We start from the raw sequence: 20,752 nt of genomic DNA on the forward strand, positions 1-20,752 counted from the left end.
GCGTCTTGCCCTGGACCCAGTGCACCACCTTGTGGCGAGCCCAGGTGTGGCGCGTCCCGCTGTGGGGCCCGCTGGGGTGCAGGACCCACTTTCTCATGGCTTCCGCACGTCCCTCCCCGCCCGCCTGGAGGGCAGTTGGGGAGCGGTCCCCAACGTGGCCTGGGACCAACCTCGCTGGTGACCCGTGTCGCGGGCGCGCGCCCCAGGAGAGTGTGGGGAGGGGAGAGGATTCGGGGACGTAGCTGTGAGGATTCGGTGTGCGTGGGTCTGGCGGGTGGCCCGGACGGGGTCGGGGTCGTGGTCACGGTGGGTCGTTGTGGTGGTGGTGGTGGTGGTGGTGCTGGGGGTGGTGGTGGTGGTGGGGGGGGTGGTGGCGAAGTCCCCGAAGACAAAAGGAGCAGCGAGGGAGGGAGGAGCAAAAGCCTACAGCACCCGGTATTCCCAGGCGGTCTCCCATCCAAGTACTAACCAGGCCCGACCCTGCTTAGCTTCCGAGATCAGACGAGTTCAGGCTCGTTCAGGGTGGTATGGCCGTAGACGCTAGCCGCCGCCTCCGGGAGCCCCAAGAGCCTGCCGAGGGCCCCGGCGTGCGTCTCCACGCTGCTCTCCTGGCACGGCTGGGAGTCCGGGTGGGGGCTGGCAGCCCGGGGCCAGCGGCCAGAGGCCCCGCGCGCCTGCTCGGGCAGCCGGTCTCGCCCAGGTGGCCGCTGGGTGGCTTTCTTCCCGAGGTGTCCTGCTGCCAGGACGAGGGTCAAGTTTTCTCGGGGGAAAATTTCTCAGTGCTCTCGGGCGCTTGTTCTTCTGGGAATGTCCACTGCTGTGGCCAAGGCGGGGGACGCACAGCTCGGGCCAGGGCAAGCAGCCGCCCTCCTCCGTCGCCTCCTGGAGCCGTATCCTTGGGTGGGTGCGTGGCTCCCAGCGGAGGTCTCGGGGACCCTTCCGGTCCTCTTCGTCCGGAAAGCGCCACTGCCCCTCCAGCCCATCAGGAAAACGGCAGCCGCGCCCTTCGCCGACCCGCTCCGCCCTCCTCCACACTCAGGGCCTGGGGCTGCGGGGCTGAATCGTGAGGCTTTCCAGCCCAGGACTTCACCTCTGGCCCCTTTCACACCCGGGATCTTGGGAAGAAGAAACAAAACCAAACACAGCCAAAGCCATCTCCTCCGACCCGGGGCCCCTCCACATCCCTTCCGATCCCGGGTTCCTGCCGGCCTCCCGGGGCGTTTCTCCCAGGCAGGCCTTCGCGGCCACTACACGGGGCTGAGCACTCGAGTCCTCGGGCGTCACGGGGCCCGCGGCCACGCCAAGCACGCACGACTCCCGGGTCTCGTCTGCTCCTGGGTGCCCTGGGCCTCTTCCCTGTGCCGCTGCTGGGTCTTGTGCCCCTGCTTGGCCTCCTTCAGACCCGGCCCCGTGCTACGCGGCCACGTGCTACAGGATCGTGCCAGCAGAACTGGCCCTGGCTGAGCCCCGTACCCACCCTCCTGCCATCCCTGGCCCTGCTAGCAAATGGCAGAGATCCTCTGGCCTCCGAGCCCAGACAAAAATCCTGATGCAGTTGGCCGAGGGGCCGCAAACCAAGGCTTCGCTTGTTCCCGCTCAGGCCCCAGCCATACCCTCTTGTCCTTCGGCTGCTCGTGTGTGGGGTGGGGGAGAGGAGGGTGCGTCCCCGTGCGTGCGTGCGTGGTCTGGGTGTCTCTGCGTGGTGTGTGTGTGTGTGTGTGTGTGTGTTAGATGCCGTGCCTGGTGTAGGTGGGGAAGAGCAAGCCCTCACGCACAGAGCCCCATCACACACTGGGGCCGGGCCGAGGGGGTCAATCTGCTCGGCCTGATTGCGTTGGGCATACATTGCAGAAGGTGGGTTTTCCAAGGCGGAGCAGAGGGTCCCGGCACCTGAGGTTGTCCACGGGGAGAATGTCTGTTCCACGGGGGCAAGCGGTCCCTTCCGTCGTGCCCAAGCCCATGTGACCCCGAAGGCCAGGTGGCCCCGGTCCTTGAGCTGACTGAGGAGTGCTTTGAGACCCGGAGGGTGGCACAGGCGACTGGGCGCCAGCGGCGGCCCTCCCTCCCTTTGAGCGGGACGGGGAGCTGCCGCTGGCATCCGGAGCTCTGGCGGCCTGCGCCCTCTGTCCCTGTGACCGCAGGCTCTGCCGTGGGAGGCGGGATCCCACGTAGAGGTCGCGCGCTGGCTGCCCTGTCTTGGGTTGAGCGACGGAGCGCGACGTGGAGCAGCACCCGACTGAGGCTCCCTGCTTCTCTGTCCCCTGGCGTCTTGCCCTGGACCCAGTGCACCACCTTGTGGCGAGCCCAGGTGTGGCGCGTCCCGCTGTGGGGCCCGCTGGGGTGCAGGACCCACTTTCTCATGGCTTCCGCACGTCCCTCCCCGCCCGCCTGGAGGGCAGTTGGGGAGCGGTCCCCAACGTGGCCTGGGACCAACCTCGCTGGTGACCCGTGTCGCGGGCGCGCGCCCCAGGAGAGTGTGGGGAGGGGAGAGGATTCGGGGACGTAGCTGTGAGGATTCGGTGTGCGTGGGTCTGGCGGGTGGCCCGGACGGGGTCGGGGTCGTGGTCACGGTGGGTCGTTGTGGTGGTGGTGGTGGTGGTGCTGGGGGTGGTGGTGGTGGTGGGGGGGTGGTGGCGAAGTCCCCGAAGACAAAAGGAGCAGCGAGGGAGGGAGGAGCAAAGGCCTACAGCACCTGGTATTCCCAGGCGGTCTCCCATCCAAGTACTAACCAGGCCCGACCCTGCTTAGCTTCCGAGATCAGACGAGATCGGGCGCGTTCAGGGTGGTATGGCCGTAGACGCTAGCCGCCGCTTCCGGGAGCCCCAAGAGCCTGCCGAGGGCCCCGGCGTGCGTCTCCACGCTGCTCTCCTGGCACGGCTGGGAGTCCGGGTGGGGGCTGGCAGCCCGGGGCCAGCGGCCAGAGGCCCCGCGCGCCTGCTCGGGCAGCCGGTCTCGCCCAGGTGGCCGCTGGGTGGCTTTCTTCCCGAGGTGTCCTGCTGCCAGGACGAGGGTCAAGTTTTCTCGGGGGAAAATTTCTCAGTGCTCTCGGGCGCTTGTTCTTCTGGGAATGTCCACTGCTGTGGCCAAGGCGGGGGACGCACAGCTCGGGCCAGGGCAAGCAGCCGCCCTCCTCCGTCGCCTCCTGGAGCCGTATCCTTGGGTGGGTGCGTGGCTCCCAGCGGAGGTCTCGGGGACCCTTCCGGTCCTCTTCGTCCGGAAAGCGCCACTGCCCCTCCAGCCCATCAGGAAAACGGCAGCCGCGCCCTTCGCCGACCCGCTCCGCCCTCCTCCACACTCAGGGCCTGGGGCTGCGGGGCTGAATCGTGAGGCTTTCCAGCCCAGGACTTCACCTCTGGCCCCTTTCACACCCGGGATCTTGGGAAGAAGAAACAAAACCAAACACAGCCAAAGCCATCTCCTCCGACCCGGGGCCCCTCCACATCCCTTCCGATCCCGGGTTCCTGCCGGCCTCCCGGGGCGTTTCTCCCAGGCAGGCCTTCGCGGCCACTACACGGGGCTGAGCACTCGAGTCCTCGGGCGTCACGGGGCCCGCGGCCACGCCAAGCACGCACGACTCCCGGGTCTCGTCTGCTCCTGGGTGCCCTGGGCCTCTTCCCTGTGCCGCTGCTGGGTCTTGTGCCCCTGCTTGGCCTCCTTCAGACCCGGCCCCGTGCTACGCGGCCACGTGCTACAGGATCGTGCCAGCAGAACTGGCCCTGGCTGAGCCCCGTACCCACCCTCCTGCCATCCCTGGCCCTGCTAGCAAATGGCAGAGATCCTCTGGCCTCCGAGCCCAGACAAAAATCCTGATGCAGTTGGCCGAGGGGCCGCAAACCAAGGCTTCGCTTGTTCCCGCTCAGGCCCCAGCCATACCCTCTTGTCCTTCGGCTGCTCGTGTGTGGGGTGGGGGAGAGGAGGGTGCGTCCCCGTGCGTGCGTGCGTGGTCTGGGTGTCTCTGCGTGGTGTGTGTGTGTGTGTGTGTGTGTGTTAGATGCCGTGCCTGGTGTAGGTGGGGAAGAGCAAGCCCTCACGCACAGAGCCCCATCACACACTGGGGCCGGGCCGAGGGGGTCAATCTGCTCGGCCTGATTGCGTTGGGCATACATTGCAGAAGGTGGGTTTTCCAAGGCGGAGCAGAGGGTCCCGGCACCTGAGGTTGTCCACGGGGAGAATGTCTGTTCCACGGGGGCAAGCGGTCCCTTCCGTCGTGCCCAAGCCCATGTGACCCCGAAGGCCAGGTGGCCCCGGTCCTTGAGCTGACTGAGGAGTGCTTTGAGACCCGGAGGGTGGCACAGGCGACTGGGCGCCAGCGGCGGCCCTCCCTCCCTTTGAGCGGGACGGGGAGCTGCCGCTGGCATCCGGAGCTCTGGCGGCCTGCGCCCTCTGTCCCTGTGACCGCAGGCTCTGCCGTGGGAGGCGGGATCCCACGTAGAGGTCGCGCGCTGGCTGCCCTGTCTTGGGTTGAGCGACGGAGCGCGACGTGGAGCAGCACCCGACTGAGGCTCCCTGCTTCTCTGTCCCCTGGCGTCTTGCCCTGGACCCAGTGCACCACCTTGTGGCGAGCCCAGGTGTGGCGCGTCCCGCTGTGGGGCCCGCTGGGGTGCAGGACCCACTTTCTCATGGCTTCCGCACGTCCCTCCCCGCCCGCCTGGAGGGCAGTTGGGGAGCGGTCCCCAACGTGGCCTGGGACCAACCTCGCTGGTGACCCGTGTCGCGGGCGCGCGCCCCAGGAGAGTGTGGGGAGGGGAGAGGATTCGGGGACGTAGCTGTGAGGATTCGGTGTGCGTGGGTCTGGCGGGTGGCCCGGACGGGGTCGGGGTCGTGGTCACGGTGGGTCGTTGTGGTGGTGGTGGTGGTGGTGGTGCTGGGGGTGGTGGTGGTGGTGGGGGGGGTGGTGGCGAAGTCCCCGAAGACAAAAGGAGCAGCGAGGGAGGGAGGAGCAAAAGCCTACAGCACCCGGTATTCCCAGGCGGTCTCCCATCCAAGTACTAACCAGGCCCGACCCTGCTTAGCTTCCGAGATCAGACGAGATCGGGCGCGTTCAGGGTGGTATGGCCGTAGACGCTAGCCGCCGCCTCCGGGAGCCCCAAGAGCCTGCCGAGGGCCCCGGCGTGCGTCTCCACGCTGCTCTCCTGGCACGGCTGGGAGTCCGGGTGGGGGCTGGCAGCCCGGGGCCAGCGGCCAGAGGCCCCGCGCGCCTGCTCGGGCAGCCGGTCTCGCCCAGGTGGCCGCTGGGTGGCTTTCTTCCCGAGGTGTCCTGCTGCCAGGACGAGGGTCAAGTTTTCTCGGGGGAAAATTTCTCAGTGCTCTCGGGCGCTTGTTCTTCTGGGAATGTCCACTGCTGTGGCCAAGGCGGGGGACGCACAGCTCGGGCCAGGGCAAGCAGCCGCCCTCCTCCGTCGCCTCCTGGAGCCGTATCCTTGGGTGGGTGCGTGGCTCCCAGCGGAGGTCTCGGGGACCCTTCCGGTCCTCTTCGTCCGGAAAGCGCCACTGCCCCTCCAGCCCATCAGGAAAACGGCAGCCGCGCCCTTCGCCGACCCGCTCCGCCCTCCTCCACACTCAGGGCCTGGGGCTGCGGGGCTGAATCGTGAGGCTTTCCAGCCCAGGACTTCACCTCTGGCCCCTTTCACACCCGGGATCTTGGGAAGAAGAAACAAAACCAAACACAGCCAAAGCCATCTCCTCCGACCCGGGGCCCCTCCACATCCCTTCCGATCCCGGGTTCCTGCCGGCCTCCCGGGGCGTTTCTCCCAGGCAGGCCTTCGCGGCCACTACACGGGGCTGAGCACTCGAGTCCTCGGGCGTCACGGGGCCCGCGGCCACGCCAAGCACGCACGACTCCCGGGTCTCGTCTGCTCCTGGGTGCCCTGGGCCTCTTCCCTGTGCCGCTGCTGGGTCTTGTGCCCCTGCTTGGCCTCCTTCAGACCCGGCCCCGTGCTACGCGGCCACGTGCTACAGGATCGTGCCAGCAGAACTGGCCCTGGCTGAGCCCCGTACCCACCCTCCTGCCATCCCTGGCCCTGCTAGCAAATGGCAGAGATCCTCTGGCCTCCGAGCCCAGACAAAAATCCTGATGCAGTTGGCCGAGGGGCCGCAAACCAAGGCTTCGCTTGTTCCCGCTCAGGCCCCAGCCATACCCTCTTGTCCTTCGGCTGCTCGTGTGTGGGGTGGGGGAGAGGAGGGTGCGTCCCCGTGCGTGCGTGCGTGGTCTGGGTGTCTCTGCGTGGTGTGTGTGTGTGTGTGTGTGTGTGTGTTAGATGCCGTGCCTGGTGTAGGTGGGGAAGAGCAAGCCCTCACGCACAGAGCCCCATCACACACTGGGGCCGGGCCGAGGGGGTCAATCTGCTCGGCCTGATTGCGTTGGGCATACATTGCAGAAGGTGGGTTTTCCAAGGCGGAGCAGAGGGTCCCGGCACCTGAGGTTGTCCACGGGGAGAATGTCTGTTCCACGGGGGCAAGCGGTCCCTTCCGTCGTGCCCAAGCCCATGTGACCCCGAAGGCCAGGTGGCCCCGGTCCTTGAGCTGACTGAGGAGTGCTTTGAGACCCGGAGGGTGGCACAGGCGACTGGGCGCCAGCGGCGGCCCTCCCTCCCTTTGAGCGGGACGGGGAGCTGCCGCTGGCATCCGGAGCTCTGGCGGCCTGCGCCCTCTGTCCCTGTGACCGCAGGCTCTGCCGTGGGAGGCGGGATCCCACGTAGAGGTCGCGCGCTGGCTGCCCTGTCTTGGGTTGAGCGACGGAGCGCGACGTGGAGCAGCACCCGACTGAGGCTCCCTGCTTCTCTGTCCCCTGGCGTCTTGCCCTGGACCCAGTGCACCACCTTGTGGCGAGCCCAGGTGTGGCGCGTCCCGCTGTGGGGCCCGCTGGGGTGCAGGACCCACTTTCTCATGGCTTCCGCACGTCCCTCCCCGCCCGCCTGGAGGGCAGTTGGGGAGCGGTCCCCAACGTGGCCTGGGACCAACCTCGCTGGTGACCCGTGTCGCGGGCGCGCGCCCCAGGAGAGTGTGGGGAGGGGAGAGGATTCGGGGACGTAGCTGTGAGGATTCGGTGTGCGTGGGTCTGGCGGGTGGCCCGGACGGGGTCGGGGTCGTGGTCACGGTGGGTCGTTGTGGTGGTGGTGGTGGTGGTGGTGCTGGGGGTGGTGGTGGTGGTGGTGGGGGGGGTGGTGGCGAAGTCCCCGAAGACAAAAGGAGCAGCGAGGGAGGGAGGAGCAAAAGCCTACAGCACCCGGTATTCCCAGGCGGTCTCCCATCCAAGTACTAACCAGGCCCGACCCTGCTTAGCTTCCGAGATCAGACGAGATCGGGCGCGTTCAGGGTGGTATGGCCGTAGACGCTAGCCGCCGCCTCCGGGAGCCCCAAGAGCCTGCCGAGGGCCCCGGCGTGCGTCTCCACGCTGCTCTCCTGGCACGGCTGGGAGTCCGGGTGGGGGCTGGCAGCCCGGGGCCAGCGGCCAGAGGCCCCGCGCGCCTGCTCGGGCAGCCGGTCTCGCCCAGGTGGCCGCTGGGTGGCTTTCTTCCCGAGGTGTCCTGCTGCCAGGACGAGGGTCAAGTTTTCTCGGGGGAAAATTTCTCAGTGCTCTCGGGCGCTTGTTCTTCTGGGAATGTCCACTGCTGTGGCCAAGGCGGGGGACGCACAGCTCGGGCCAGGGCAAGCAGCCGCCCTCCTCCGTCGCCTCCTGGAGCCGTATCCTTGGGTGGGTGCGTGGCTCCCAGCGGAGGTCTCGGGGACCCTTCCGGTCCTCTTCGTCCGGAAAGCGCCACTGCCCCTCCAGCCCATCAGGAAAACGGCAGCCGCGCCCTTCGCCGACCCGCTCCGCCCTCCTCCACACTCAGGGCCTGGGGCTGCGGGGCTGAATCGTGAGGCTTTCCAGCCCAGGACTTCACCTCTGGCCCCTTTCACACCCGGGATCTTGGGAAGAAGAAACAAAACCAAACACAGCCAAAGCCATCTCCTCCGACCCGGGGCCCCTCCACATCCCTTCCGATCCCGGGTTCCTGCCGGCCTCCCGGGGCGTTTCTCCCAGGCAGGCCTTCGCGGCCACTACACGGGGCTGAGCACTCGAGTCCTCGGGCGTCACGGGGCCCGCGGCCACGCCAAGCACGCACGACTCCCGGGTCTCGTCTGCTCCTGGGTGCCCTGGGCCTCTTCCCTGTGCCGCTGCTGGGTCTTGTGCCCCTGCTTGGCCTCCTTCAGACCCGGCCCCGTGCTACGCGGCCACGTGCTACAGGATCGTGCCAGCAGAACTGGCCCTGGCTGAGCCCCGTACCCACCCTCCTGCCATCCCTGGCCCTGCTAGCAAATGGCAGAGATCCTCTGGCCTCCGAGCCCAGACAAAAATCCTGATGCAGTTGGCCGAGGGGCCGCAAACCAAGGCTTCGCTTGTTCCCGCTCAGGCCCCAGCCATACCCTCTTGTCCTTCGGCTGCTCGTGTGTGGGGTGGGGGAGAGGAGGGTGCGTCCCCGTGCGTGCGTGCGTGGTCTGGGTGTCTCTGCGTGGTGTGTGTGTGTGTGTGTGTGTGTGTGTGTGTGTGTGTGTGTGTGTGTTAGATGCCGTGCCTGGTGTAGGTGGGGAAGAGCAAGCCCTCACGCACAGAGCCCCATCACACACTGGGGCCGGGCCGAGGGGGTCAATCTGCTCGGCCTGATTGCGTTGGGCATACATTGCAGAAGGTGGGTTTTCCAAGGCGGAGCAGAGGGTCCCGGCACCTGAGGTTGTCCACGGGGAGAATGTCTGTTCCACGGGGGCAAGCGGTCCCTTCCGTCGTGCCCAAGCCCATGTGACCCCGAAGGCCAGGTGGCCCCGGTCCTTGAGCTGACTGAGGAGTGCTTTGAGACCCGGAGGGTGGCACAGGCGACTGGGCGCCAGCGGCGGCCCTCCCTCCCTTTGAGCGGGACGGGGAGCTGCCGCTGGCATCCGGAGCTCTGGCGGCCTGCGCCCTCTGTCCCTGTGACCGCAGGCTCTGCCGTGGGAGGCGGGATCCCACGTAGAGGTCGCGCGCTGGCTGCCCTGTCTTGGGTTGAGCGACGGAGCGCGACGTGGAGCAGCACCCGACTGAGGCTCCCTGCTTCTCTGTCCCCTGGCGTCTTGCCCTGGACCCAGTGCACCACCTTGTGGCGAGCCCAGGTGTGGCGCGTCCCGCTGTGGGGCCCGCTGGGGTGCAGGACCCACTTTCTCATGGCTTCCGCACGTCCCTCCCCGCCCGCCTGGAGGGCAGTTGGGGAGCGGTCCCCAACGTGGCCTGGGACCAACCTCGCTGGTGACCCGTGTCGCGGGCGCGCGCCCCAGGAGAGTGTGGGGAGGGGAGAGGATTCGGGGACGTAGCTGTGAGGATTCGGTGTGCGTGGGTCTGGCGGGTGGCCCGGACGGGGTCGGGGTCGTGGTCACGGTGGGTCGTTGTGGTGGTGGTGGTGGTGGTGGTGCTGGGGGTGGTGGTGGTGGTGGGGGGGGTGGTGGCGAAGTCCCCGAAGACAAAAGGAGCAGCGAGGGAGGGAGGAGCAAAAGCCTACAGCACCCGGTATTCCCAGGCGGTCTCCCATCCAAGTACTAACCAGGCCCGACCCTGCTTAGCTTCCGAGATCAGACGAGATCGGGCGCGTTCAGGGTGGTATGGCCGTAGACGCTAGCCGCCGCCTCCGGGAGCCCCAAGAGCCTGCCGAGGGCCCCGGCGTGCGTCTCCACGCTGCTCTCCTGGCACGGCTGGGAGTCCGGGTGGGGGCTGGCAGCCCGGGGCCAGCGGCCAGAGGCCCCGCGCGCCTGCTCGGGCAGCCGGTCTCGCCCAGGTGGCCGCTGGGTGGCTTTCTTCCCGAGGTGTCCTGCTGCCAGGACGAGGGTCAAGTTTTCTCGGGGGAAAATTTCTCAGTGCTCTCGGGCGCTTGTTCTTCTGGGAATGTCCACTGCTGTGGCCAAGGCGGGGGACGCACAGCTCGGGCCAGGGCAAGCAGCCGCCCTCCTCCGTCGCCTCCTGGAGCCGTATCCTTGGGTGGGTGCGTGGCTCCCAGCGGAGGTCTCGGGGACCCTTCCGGTCCTCTTCGTCCGGAAAGCGCCACTGCCCCTCCAGCCCATCAGGAAAACGGCAGCCGCGCCCTTCGCCGACCCGCTCCGCCCTCCTCCACACTCAGGGCCTGGGGCTGCGGGGCTGAATCGTGAGGCTTTCCAGCCCAGGACTTCACCTCTGGCCCCTTTCACACCCGGGATCTTGGGAAGAAGAAACAAAACCAAACACAGCCAAAGCCATCTCCTCCGACCCGGGGCCCCTCCACATCCCTTCCGATCCCGGGTTCCTGCCGGCCTCCCGGGGCGTTTCTCCCAGGCAGGCCTTCGCGGCCACTACACGGGGCTGAGCACTCGAGTCCTCGGGCGTCACGGGGCCCGCGGCCACGCCAAGCACGCACGACTCCCGGGTCTCGTCTGCTCCTGGGTGCCCTGGGCCTCTTCCCTGTGCCGCTGCTGGGTCTTGTGCCCCTGCTTGGCCTCCTTCAGACCCGGCCCCGTGCTACGCGGCCACGTGCTACAGGATCGTGCCAGCAGAACTGGCCCTGGCTGAGCCCCGTACCCACCCTCCTGCCATCCCTGGCCCTGCTAGCAAATGGCAGAGATCCTCTGGCCTCCGAGCCCAGACAAAAATCCTGATGCAGTTGGCCGAGGGGCCGCAAACCAAGGCTTCGCTTGTTCCCGCTCAGGCCCCAGCCATACCCTCTTGTCCTTCGGCTGCTCGTGTGTGGGGTGGGGGAGAGGAGGGTGCGTCCCCGTGCGTGCGTGCGTGGTCTGGGTGTCTCTGCGTGGTGTGTGTGTGTGTGTGTGTGTGTGTTAGATGCCGTGCCTGGTGTAGGTGGGGAAGAGCAAGCCCTCACGCACAGAGCCCCATCACACACTGGGGCCGGGCCGAGGGGGTCAATCTGCTCGGCCTGATTGCGTTGGGCATACATTGCAGAAGGTGGGTTTTCCAAGGCGGAGCAGAGGGTCCCGGCACCTGAGGTTGTCCACGGGGAGAATGTCTGTTCCACGGGGGCAAGCGGTCCCTTCCGTCGTGCCCAAGCCCATGTGACCCCGAAGGCCAGGTGGCCCCGGTCCTTGAGCTGACTGAGGAGTGCTTTGAGACCCGGAGGGTGGCACAGGCGACTGGGCGCCAGCGGCGGCCCTCCCTCCCTTTGAGCGGGACGGGGAGCTGCCGCTGGCATCCGGAGCTCTGGCGGCCTGCGCCCTCTGTCCCTGTGACCGCAGGCTCTGCCGTGGGAGGCGGGATCCCACGTAGAGGTCGCGCGCTGGCTGCCCTGTCTTGGGTTGAGCGACGGAGGGCGACGTGGAGCAGCACCCGACTGAGGCTCCCTGCTTCTCTGTCCCCTGGCGTCTTGTCCTGGACCCAGTGCACCACCTTGTGGCGAGCCCAGGTGTGGCGCGTCCCGCTGTGGGGCCCGCTGGGGTGCAGGACCCACTTTCTCATGGCTTCCGCACGTCCCTCCCCGCCCGCCTGGAGGGCAGTTGGGGAGCGGTCCCCAACGTGGCCTGGGACCAACCTCGCTGGTGACCCGTGTCGCGGGCGCGCGCCCCAGGAGAGTGTGGGGAGGGGAGAGGATTCGGGGACGTAGCTGTGAGGATTCGGTGTGCGTGGGTCTGGCGGGTGGCCCGGACGGGGTCGGGGTCGTGGTCACGGTGGGTCGTTGTGGTGGTGGTGGTGGTGGTGCTGGGGGTGGTGGTGGTGGGGGGGGGGTGGTGGCGAAGTCCCCGAAGACAAAAGGAGCAGCGAGGGAGGGAGGAGCAAAAGCCTACAGCACCCGATATTCCCAGGCGGTCTCCCATCCAAGTACTAACCAGGCCCGACCCTGCTTAGCTTCCGAGATCAGACGAGATCGGGCGCGTTCAGGGTGGTATGGCCGTAGACGCTAGCCGCCGCCTCCGGGAGCCCCAAGAGCCTGCCGAGGGCCCCGGCGTGCGTCTCCACGCTGCTCTCCTGGCACGGCTGGGAGTCCGGGTGGGGGCTGGCAGCCCGGGGCCAGCGGCCAGAGGCCCCGCGCGCCTGCTCGGGCAGCCGGTCTCGCCCAGGTGGCCGCTGGGTGGCTTTCTTCCCGAGGTGTCCTGCTGCCAGGACGAGGGTCAAGTTTTCTCGGGGGAAAATTTCTCAGTGCTCTCGGGCGCTTGTTCTTCTGGGAATGTCCACTGCTGTGGCCAAGGCGGGGGACGCACAGCTCGGGCCAGGGCAAGCAGCCGCCCTCCTCCGTCGCCTCCTGGAGCCGTATCCTTGGGTGGGTGCGTGGCTCCCAGCGGAGGTCTCGGGGACCCTTCCGGTCCTCTTCGTCCGGAAAGCGCCACTGCCCCTCCAGCCCATCAGGAAAACGGCAGCCGCGCCCTTCGCCGACCCGCTCCGCCCTCCTCCACACTCAGGGCCTGGGGCTGCGGGGCTGAATCGTGAGGCTTTCCAGCCCAGGACTTCACCTCTGGCCCCTTTCACACCCGGGATCTTGGGAAGAAGAAACAAAACCAAACACAGCCAAAGCCATCTCCTCCGACCCGGGGCCCCTCCACATCCCTTCCGATCCCGGGTTCCTGCCGGCCTCCCGGGGCGTTTCTCCCAGGCAGGCCTTCGCGGCCACTACACGGGGCTGAGCACTCGAGTCCTCGGGCGTCACGGGGCCCGCGGCCACGCCAAGCACGCACGACTCCCGGGTCTCGTCTGCTCCTGGGTGCCCTGGGCCTCTTCCCTGTGCCGCTGCTGGGTCTTGTGCCCCTGCTTGGCCTCCTTCAGACCCGGCCCCGTGCTACGCGGCCACGTGCTACAGGATCGTGCCAGCAGAACTGGCCCTGGCTGAGCCCCGTACCCACCCTCCTGCCATCCCTGGCCCTGCTAGCAAATGGCAGAGATCCTCTGGCCTCCGAGCCCAGACAAAAATCCTGATGCAGTTGGCCGAGGGGCCGCAAACCAAGGCTTCGCTTGTTCCCGCTCAGGCCCCAGCCATACCCTCTTGTCCTTCGGCTGCTCGTGTGTGGGGTGGGGGAGAGGAGGGTGCGTCCCCGTGCGTGCGTGCGTGGTCTGGGTGTCTCTGCGTGGTGTGTGTGTGTGTGTGTGTGTGTGTGTGTGTGTGTGTGTGTGTTAGATGCCGTGCCTGGTGTAGGTGGGGAAGAGCAAGCCCTCACGCACAGAGCCCCATCACACACTGGGGCCGGGCCGAGGGGGTCAATCTGCTCGGCCTGATTGCGTTGGGCATACATTGCAGAAGGTGGGTTTTCCAAGGCGGAGCAGAGGGTCCCGGCACCTGAGGTTGTCCACGGGGAGAATGTCTGTTCCACGGGGGCAAGCGGTCCCTTCCGTCGTGCCCAAGCCCATGTGACCCCGAAGGCCAGGTGGCCCCGGTCCTTGAGCTGACTGAGGAGTGCTTTGAGACCCGGAGGGTGGCACAGGCGACTGGGCGCCAGCGGCGGCCCTCCCTCCCTTTGAGCGGGACGGGGAGCTGCCGCTGGCATCCGGAGCTCTGGCGGCCTGCGCCCTCTGTCCCTGTGACCGCAGGCTCTGCCGTGGGAGGCGGGATCCCACGTAGAGGTCGCGCGCTGGCTGCCCTGTCTTGGGTTGAGCGACGGAGCGCGACGTGGAGCAGCACCCGACTGAGGCTCCCTGCTTCTCTGTCCCCTGGCGTCTTGCCCTGGACCCAGTGCACCACCTTGTGGCGAGCCCAGGTGTGGCGCGTCCCGCTGTGGGGCCCGCTGGGGTGCAGGACCCACTTTCTCATGGCTTCCGCACGTCCCTCCCCGCCCGCCTGGAGGGCAGTTGGGGAGCGGTCCCCAACGTGGCCTGGGACCAACCTCGCTGGTGACCCGTGTCGCGGGCGCGCGCCCCAGGAGAGTGTGGGGAGGGGAGAGGATTCGGGGACGTAGCTGTGAGGATTCGGTGTGCGTGGGTCTGGCGGGTGGCCCGGACGGGGTCGGGGTCGTGGTCACGGTGGGTCGTTGTGGTGGTGGTGGTGGTGGTGGTGCTGGGGGTGGTGGTGGTGGTGGGGGGGGTGGTGGCGAAGTCCCCGAAGACAAAAGGAGCAGCGAGGGAGGGAGGAGCAAAAGCCTACAGCACCCGGTATTCCCAGGCGGTCTCCCATCCAAGTACTAACCAGGCCCGACCCTGCTTAGCTTCCGAGATCAGACGAGATCGGGCGCGTTCAGGGTGGTATGGCCGTAGACGCTAGCCGCCGCCTCCGGGAGCCCCAAGAGCCTGCCGAGGGCCCCGGCGTGCGTCTCCACGCTGCTCTCCTGGCACGGCTGGGAGTCCGGGTGGGGGCTGGCAGCCCGGGGCCAGCGGCCAGAGGCCCCGCGCGCCTGCTCGGGCAGCCGGTCTCGCCCAGGTGGCCGCTGGGTGGCTTTCTTCCCGAGGTGTCCTGCTGCCAGGACGAGGGTCAAGTTTTCTCGGGGGAAAATTTCTCAGTGCTCTCGGGCGCTTGTTCTTCTGGGAATGTCCACTGCTGTGGCCAAGGCGGGGGACGCACAGCTCGGGCCAGGGCAAGCAGCCGCCCTCCTCCGTCGCCTCCTGGAGCCGTATCCTTGGGTGGGTGCGTGGCTCCCAGCGGAGGTCTCGGGGACCCTTCCGGTCCTCTTCGTCCGGAAAGCGCCACTGCCCCTCCAGCCCATCAGGAAAACGGCAGCCGCGCCCTTCGCCGACCCGCTCCGCCCTCCTCCACACTCAGGGCCTGGGGCTGCGGGGCTGAATCGTGAGGCTTTCCAGCCCAGGACTTCACCTCTGGCCCCTTTCACACCCGGGATCTTGGGAAGAAGAAACAAAACCAAACACAGCCAAAGCCATCTCCTCCGACCCGGGGCCCCTCCACATCCCTTCCGATCCCGGGTTCCTGCCGGCCTCCCGGGGCGTTTCTCCCAGGCAGGCCTTCGCGGCCACTACACGGGGCTGAGCACTCGAGTCCTCGGGCGTCACGGGGCCCGCGGCCACGCCAAGCACGCACGACTCCCGGGTCTCGTCTGCTCCTGGGTGCCCTGGGCCTCTTCCCTGTGCCGCTGCTGGGTCTTGTGCCCCTGCTTGGCCTCCTTCAGACCCGGCCCCGTGCTACGCGGCCACGTGCTACAGGATCGTGCCAGCAGAACTGGCCCTGGCTGAGCCCCGTACCCACCCTCCTGCCATCCCTGGCCCTGCTAGCAAATGGCAGAGATCCTCTGGCCTCCGAGCCCAGACAAAAATCCTGATGCAGTTGGCCGAGGGGCCGCAAACCAAGGCTTCGCTTGTTCCCGCTCAGGCCCCAGCCATACCCTCTTGTCCTTCGGCTGCTCGTGTGTGGGGTGGGGGAGAGGAGGGTGCGTCCCCGTGCGTGCGTGCGTGGTCTGGGTGTCTCTGCGTGGTGTGTGTGTGTGTGTGTGTGTGTGTTAGATGCCGTGCCTGGTGTAGGTGGGGAAGAGCAAGCCCTCACGCACAGAGCCCCATCACACACTGGGGCCGGGCCGAGGGGGTCAATCTGCTCGGCCTGATTGCGTTGGGCATACATTGCAGAAGGTGGGTTTTCCAAGGCGGAGCAGAGGGTCCCGGCACCTGAGGTTGTCCACGGGGAGAATGTCTGTTCCACGGGGGCAAGCGGTCCCTTCCGTCGTGCCCAAGCCCATGTGACCCCGAAGGCCAGGTGGCCCCGGTCCTTGAGCTGACTGAGGAGTGCTTTGAGACCCGGAGGGTGGCACAGGCGACTGGGCGCCAGCGGCGGCCCTCCCTCCCTTTGAGCGGGACGGGGAGCTGCCGCTGGCATCCGGAGCTCTGGCGGCCTGCGCCCTCTGTCCCTGTGACCGCAGGCTCTGCCGTGGGAGGCGGGATCCCACGTAGAGGTCGCGCGCTGGCTGCCCTGTCTTGGGTTGAGCGACGGAGCGCGACGTGGAGCAGCACCCGACTGAGGCTCCCTGCTTCTCTGTCCCCTGGCGTCTTGCCCTGGACCCAGTGCACCACCTTGTGGCGAGCCCAGGTGTGGCGCGTCCCGCTGTGGGGCCCGCTGGGGTGCAGGACCCACTTTCTCATGGCTTCCGCACGTCCCTCCCCGCCCGCCTGGAGGGCAGTTGGGGAGCGGTCCCCAACGTGGCCTGGGACCAACCTCGCTGGTGACCCGTGTCGCGGGCGCGCGCCCCAGGAGAGTGTGGGGAGGGGAGAGGATTCGGGGACGTAGCTGTGAGGATTCGGTGTGCGTGGGTCTGGCGGGTGGCCCGGACGGGGTCGGGGTCGTGGTCACGGTGGGTCGTTGTGGTGGTGGTGGTGGTGGTGGTGCTGGGGGTGGTGGTGGTGGTGGGGGGGGTGGTGGCGAAGTCCCCGAAGACAAAAGGAGCAGCGAGGGAGGGAGGAGCAAAAGCCTACAGCACCCGGTATTCCCAGGCGGTCTCCCATCCAAGTACTAACCAGGCCCGACCCTGCTTAGCTTCCGAGATCAGACGAGATCGGGCGCGTTCAGGGTGGTATGGCCGTAGACGCTAGCCGCCGCCTCCGGGAGCCCCAAGAGCCTGCCGAGGGCCCCGGCGTGCGTCTCCACGCTGCTCTCCTGGCACGGCTGGGAGTCCGGGTGGGGGCTGGCAGCCCGGGGCCAGCGGCCAGAGGCCCCGCGCGCCTGCTCGGGCAGCCGGTCTCGCCCAGGTGGCCGCTGGGTGGCTTTCTTCCCGAGGTGTCCTGCTGCCAGGACGAGGGTCAAGTTTTCTCGGGGGAAAATTTCTCAGTGCTCTCGGGCGCTTGTTCTTCTGGGAATGTCCACTGCTGTGGCCAAGGCGGGGGACGCACAGCTCGGGCCAGGGCAAGCAGCCGCCCTCCTCCGTCGCCTCCTGGAGCCGTATCCTTGGGTGGGTGCGTGGCTCCCAGCGGAGGTCTCGGGGACCCTTCCGGTCCTCTTCGTCCGGAAAGCGCCACTGCCCCTCCAGCCCATCAGGAAAACGGCAGCCGCGCCCTTCGCCGACCCGCTCCGCCCTCCTCCACACTCAGGGCCTGGGGCTGCGGGGCTGAATCGTGAGGCTTTCCAGCCCAGGACTTCACCTCTGGCCCCTTTCACACCCGGGATCTTGGGAAGAAGAAACAAAACCAAACACAGCCAAAGCCATCTCCTCCGACCCGGGGCCCCTCCACATCCCTTCCGATCCCGGGTTCCTGCCGGCCTCCCGGGGCGTTTCTCCCAGGCAGGCCTTCGCGGCCACTACACGGGGCTGAGCACTCGAGTCCTCGGGCGTCACGGGGCCCGCGGCCACGCCAAGCACGCACGACTCCCGGGTCTCGTCTGCTCCTGGGTGCCCTGGGCCTCTTCCCTGTGCCGCTGCTGGGTCTTGTGCCCCTGCTTGGCCTCCTTCAGACCCGGCCCCGTGCTACGCGGCCACGTGCTACAGGATCGTGCCAGCAGAACTGGCCCTGGCTGAGCCCCGTACCCACCCTCCTGCCATCCCTGGCCCTGCTAGCAAATGGCAGAGATCCTCTGGCCTCCGAGCCCAGACAAAAATCCTGATGCAGTTGGCCGAGGGGCCGCAAACCAAGGCTTCGCTTGTTCCCGCTCAGGCCCCAGCCATACCCTCTTGTCCTTCGGCTGCTCGTGTGTGGGGTGGGGGAGAGGAGGGTGCGTCCCCGTGCGTGCGTGCGTGGTCTGGGTGTCTCTGCGTGGTGTGTGTGTGTGTGTGTGTGTGTGTGTGTGTGTGTGTGTGTGTTAGATGCCGTGCCTGGTGTAGGTGGGGAAGAGCAAGCCCTCACGCACAGAGCCCCATCACACACTGGGGCCGGGCCGAGGGGGTCAATCTGCTCGGCCTGATTGCGTTGGGCATACATTGCAGAAGGTGGGTTTTCCAAGGCGGAGCAGAGGGTCCCGGCACCTGAGGTTGTCCACGGGGAGAATGTCTGTTCCACGGGGGCAAGCGGTCCCTTCCGTCGTGCCCAAGCCCATGTGACCCCGAAGGCCAGGTGGCCCCGGTCCTTGAGCTGACTGAGGAGTGCTTTGAGACCCGGAGGGTGGCACAGGCGACTGGGCGCCAGCGGCGGCCCTCCCTCCCTTTGAGCGGGACGGGGAGCTGCCGCTGGCATCCGGAGCTCTGGCGGCCTGCGCCCTCTGTCCCTGTGACCGCAGGCTCTGCCGTGGGGGAGGCGGGATCCCACGTAGAGGTCGCGCGCTGGCTGCCCTGTCTTGGGTTGAGCGACGGAGCGCGACGTGGAGCAGCACCCGACTGAGGCTCCCTGCTTCTCTGTCCCCTGGCGTCTTGCCCTGGACCCAGTGCACCACCTTGTGGCGAGCCCAGGTGTGGCGCGTCCCGCTGTGGGGCCCGCTGGGGTGCAGGACCCACTTTCTCATGGCTTCCGCACGTCCCTCCCCGCCCGCCTGGAGGGCAGTTGGGGAGCGGTCCCCAACGTGGCCTGGGACCAACCTCGCTGGTGACCCGTGTCGCGGGCGCGCGCCCCAGGAGAGTGTGGGGAGGGGAGAGGATTCGGGGACGTAGCTGTGAGGATTCGGTGTGCGTGGGTCTGGCGGGTGGCCCGGACGGGGTCGGGGTCGTGGTCACGGTGGGTCGTTGTGGTGGTGGTGGTGGTGGTGGTGCTGGGGGTGGTGGTGGTGGTGGGGGGGGTGGTGGCGAAGTCCCCGAAGACAAAAGGAGCAGCGAGGGAGGGAGGAGCAAAAGCCTACAGCACCCGGTATTCCCAGGCGGTCTCCCATCCAAGTACTAACCAGGCCCGACCCTGCTTAGCTTCCGAGATCAGACGAGATCGGGCGCGTTCAGGGTGGTATGGCCGTAGACGCTAGCCGCCGCCTCCGGGAGCCCCAAGAGCCTGCCGAGGGCCCCGGCGTGCGTCTCCACGCTGCTCTCCTGGCACGGCTGGGAGTCCGGGTGGGGGCTGGCAGCCCGGGGCCAGCGGCCAGAGGCCCCGCGCGCCTGCTCGGGCAGCCGGTCTCGCCCAGGTGGCCGCTGGGTGGCTTTCTTCCCGAGGTGTCCTGCTGCCAGGACGAGGGTCAAGTTTTCTCGGGGGAAAATTTCTCAGTGCTCTCGGGCGCTTGTTCTTCTGGGAATGTCCACTGCTGTGGCCAAGGCGGGGGACGCACAGCTCGGGCCAGGGCAAGCAGCCGCCCTCCTCCGTCGCCTCCTGGAGCCGTATCCTTGGGTGGGTGCGTGGCTCCCAGCGGAGGTCTCGGGGACCCTTCCGGTCCTCTTCGTCCGGAAAGCGCCACTGCCCCTCCAGCCCATCAGGAAAACGGCAGCCGCGCCCTTCGCCGACCCGCTCCGCCCTCCTCCACACTCAGGGCCTGGGGCTGCGGGGCTGAATCGTGAGGCTTTCCAGCCCAGGACTTCACCTCTGGCCCCTTTCACACCCGGGATCTTGGGAAGAAGAAACAAAACCAAACACAGCCAAAGCCATCTCCTCCGACCCGGGGCCCCTCCACATCCCTTCCGATCCCGGGTTCCTGCCGGCCTCCCGGGGCGTTTCTCCCAGGCAGGCCTTCGCGGCCACTACACGGGGCTGAGCACTCGAGTCCTCGGGCGTCACGGGGCCCGCGGCCACGCCAAGCACGCACGACTCCCGGGTCTCGTCTGCTCCTGGGTGCCCTGGGCCTCTTCCCTGTGCCGCTGCTGGGTCTTGTGCCCCTGCTTGGCCTCCTTCAGACCCGGCCCCGTGCTACGCGGCCACGTGCTACAGGATCGTGCCAGCAGAACTGGCCCTGGCTGAGCCCCGTACCCACCCTCCTGCCATCCCTGGCCCTGCTAGCAAATGGCAGAGATCCTCTGGCCTCCGAGCCCAGACAAAAATCCTGATGCAGTTGGCCGAGGGGCCGCAAACCAAGGCTTCGCTTGTTCCCGCTCAGGCCCCAGCCATACCCTCTTGTCCTTCGGCTGCTCGTGTGTGGGGTGGGGGAGAGGAGGGTGCGTCCCCGTGCGTGCGTGCGTGGTCTGGGTGTCTCTGCGTGGTGTGTGTGTGTGTGTGTGTGTGTGTTAGATGCCGTGCCTGGTGTAGGTGGGGAAGAGCAAGCCCTCACGCACAGAGCCCCATCACACACTGGGGCCGGGCCGAGGGGGTCAATCTGCTCGGCCTGATTGCGTTGGGCATACATTGCAGAAGGTGGGTTTTCCAAGGCGGAGCAGAGGGTCCCGGCACCTGAGGTTGTCCACGGGGAGAATGTCTGTTCCACGGGGGCAAGCGGTCCCTTCCGTCGTGCCCAAGCCCATGTGACCCCGAAGGCCAGGTGGCCCCGGTCCTTGAGCTGACTGAGGAGTGCTTTGAGACCCGGAGGGTGGCACAGGCGACTGGGCGCCAGCGGCGGCCCTCCCTCCCTTTGAGCGGGACGGGGAGCTGCCGCTGGCATCCGGAGCTCTGGCGGCCTGCGCCCTCTGTCCCTGTGACCGCAGGCTCTGCCGTGGGAGGCGGGATCCCACGTAGAGGTCGCGCGCTGGCTGCCCTGTCTTGGGTTGAGCGACGGAGGGCGACGTGGAGCAGCACCCGACTGAGGCTCCCTGCTTCTCTGTCCCCTGGCGTCTTGCCCTGGACCCAGTGCACCACCTTGTGGCGAGCCCAGGTGTGGCGCGTCCCGCTGTGGGGCCCGCTGGGGTGCAGGACCCACTTTCTCATGGCTTCCGCACGTCCCTCCCCGCCCGCCTGGAGGGCAGTTGGGGAGCGGTCCCCAACGTGGCCTGGGACCAACCTCGCTGGTGACCCGTGTCGCGGGCGCGCGCCCCAGGAGAGTGTGGGGAGGGGAGAGGATTCGGGGACGTAGCTGTGAGGATTCGGTGTGCGTGGGTCTGGCGGGTGGCCCGGACGGGGTCGGGGTCGTGGTCACGGTGGGTCGTTGTG

The 20,752-nt window shown here is 67.8% G+C and overlaps 9 non-coding genes across 9 annotated transcripts; all 9 read right to left on the reverse strand.

Moving 5' to 3' along the window:
* Positions 1-420: 420 nt before the first annotated feature.
* LOC141412993 (5S ribosomal RNA) lies at positions 421-539 on the reverse strand. Its single transcript, XR_012437835.1, has one exon. It is a non-coding gene; the product is annotated as a 5S ribosomal RNA (ribosomal RNA).
* Positions 540-2,680: 2,141 nt separating this feature from the next.
* On the reverse strand, positions 2,681-2,799 carry LOC141412726 (5S ribosomal RNA). Its single transcript, XR_012437568.1, has one exon. It is a non-coding gene; the product is annotated as a 5S ribosomal RNA (ribosomal RNA).
* Positions 2,800-4,944: 2,145 nt separating this feature from the next.
* LOC141411923 (5S ribosomal RNA) lies at positions 4,945-5,063 on the reverse strand. Its single transcript, XR_012436763.1, has one exon. It is a non-coding gene; the product is annotated as a 5S ribosomal RNA (ribosomal RNA).
* A 2,150-nt stretch (positions 5,064-7,213) lies between these two features.
* LOC141411934 (5S ribosomal RNA) lies at positions 7,214-7,332 on the reverse strand. Its single transcript, XR_012436774.1, has one exon. It is a non-coding gene; the product is annotated as a 5S ribosomal RNA (ribosomal RNA).
* A 2,167-nt stretch (positions 7,333-9,499) lies between these two features.
* Positions 9,500-9,618, reverse strand: LOC141411945 (5S ribosomal RNA). The gene has a single exon (XR_012436785.1). It is a non-coding gene; the product is annotated as a 5S ribosomal RNA (ribosomal RNA).
* Positions 9,619-11,759: 2,141 nt separating this feature from the next.
* On the reverse strand, positions 11,760-11,878 carry LOC141412505 (5S ribosomal RNA). The gene has a single exon (XR_012437347.1). It is a non-coding gene; the product is annotated as a 5S ribosomal RNA (ribosomal RNA).
* Positions 11,879-14,041: 2,163 nt separating this feature from the next.
* On the reverse strand, positions 14,042-14,160 carry LOC141411956 (5S ribosomal RNA). Its single transcript, XR_012436796.1, has one exon. It is a non-coding gene; the product is annotated as a 5S ribosomal RNA (ribosomal RNA).
* A 2,145-nt stretch (positions 14,161-16,305) lies between these two features.
* On the reverse strand, positions 16,306-16,424 carry LOC141411967 (5S ribosomal RNA). The gene has a single exon (XR_012436807.1). It is a non-coding gene; the product is annotated as a 5S ribosomal RNA (ribosomal RNA).
* A 2,165-nt stretch (positions 16,425-18,589) lies between these two features.
* On the reverse strand, positions 18,590-18,708 carry LOC141411978 (5S ribosomal RNA). Its single transcript, XR_012436818.1, has one exon. It is a non-coding gene; the product is annotated as a 5S ribosomal RNA (ribosomal RNA).
* Between the last annotated feature and the right edge of the window lie 2,044 nt (positions 18,709-20,752).

Source organism: Castor canadensis, chromosome 10 (genome assembly GCF_047511655.1).
Source record: "Castor canadensis chromosome 10, mCasCan1.hap1v2, whole genome shotgun sequence".
Taxonomy (NCBI): Eukaryota; Metazoa; Chordata; class Mammalia; order Rodentia; family Castoridae; genus Castor; species Castor canadensis.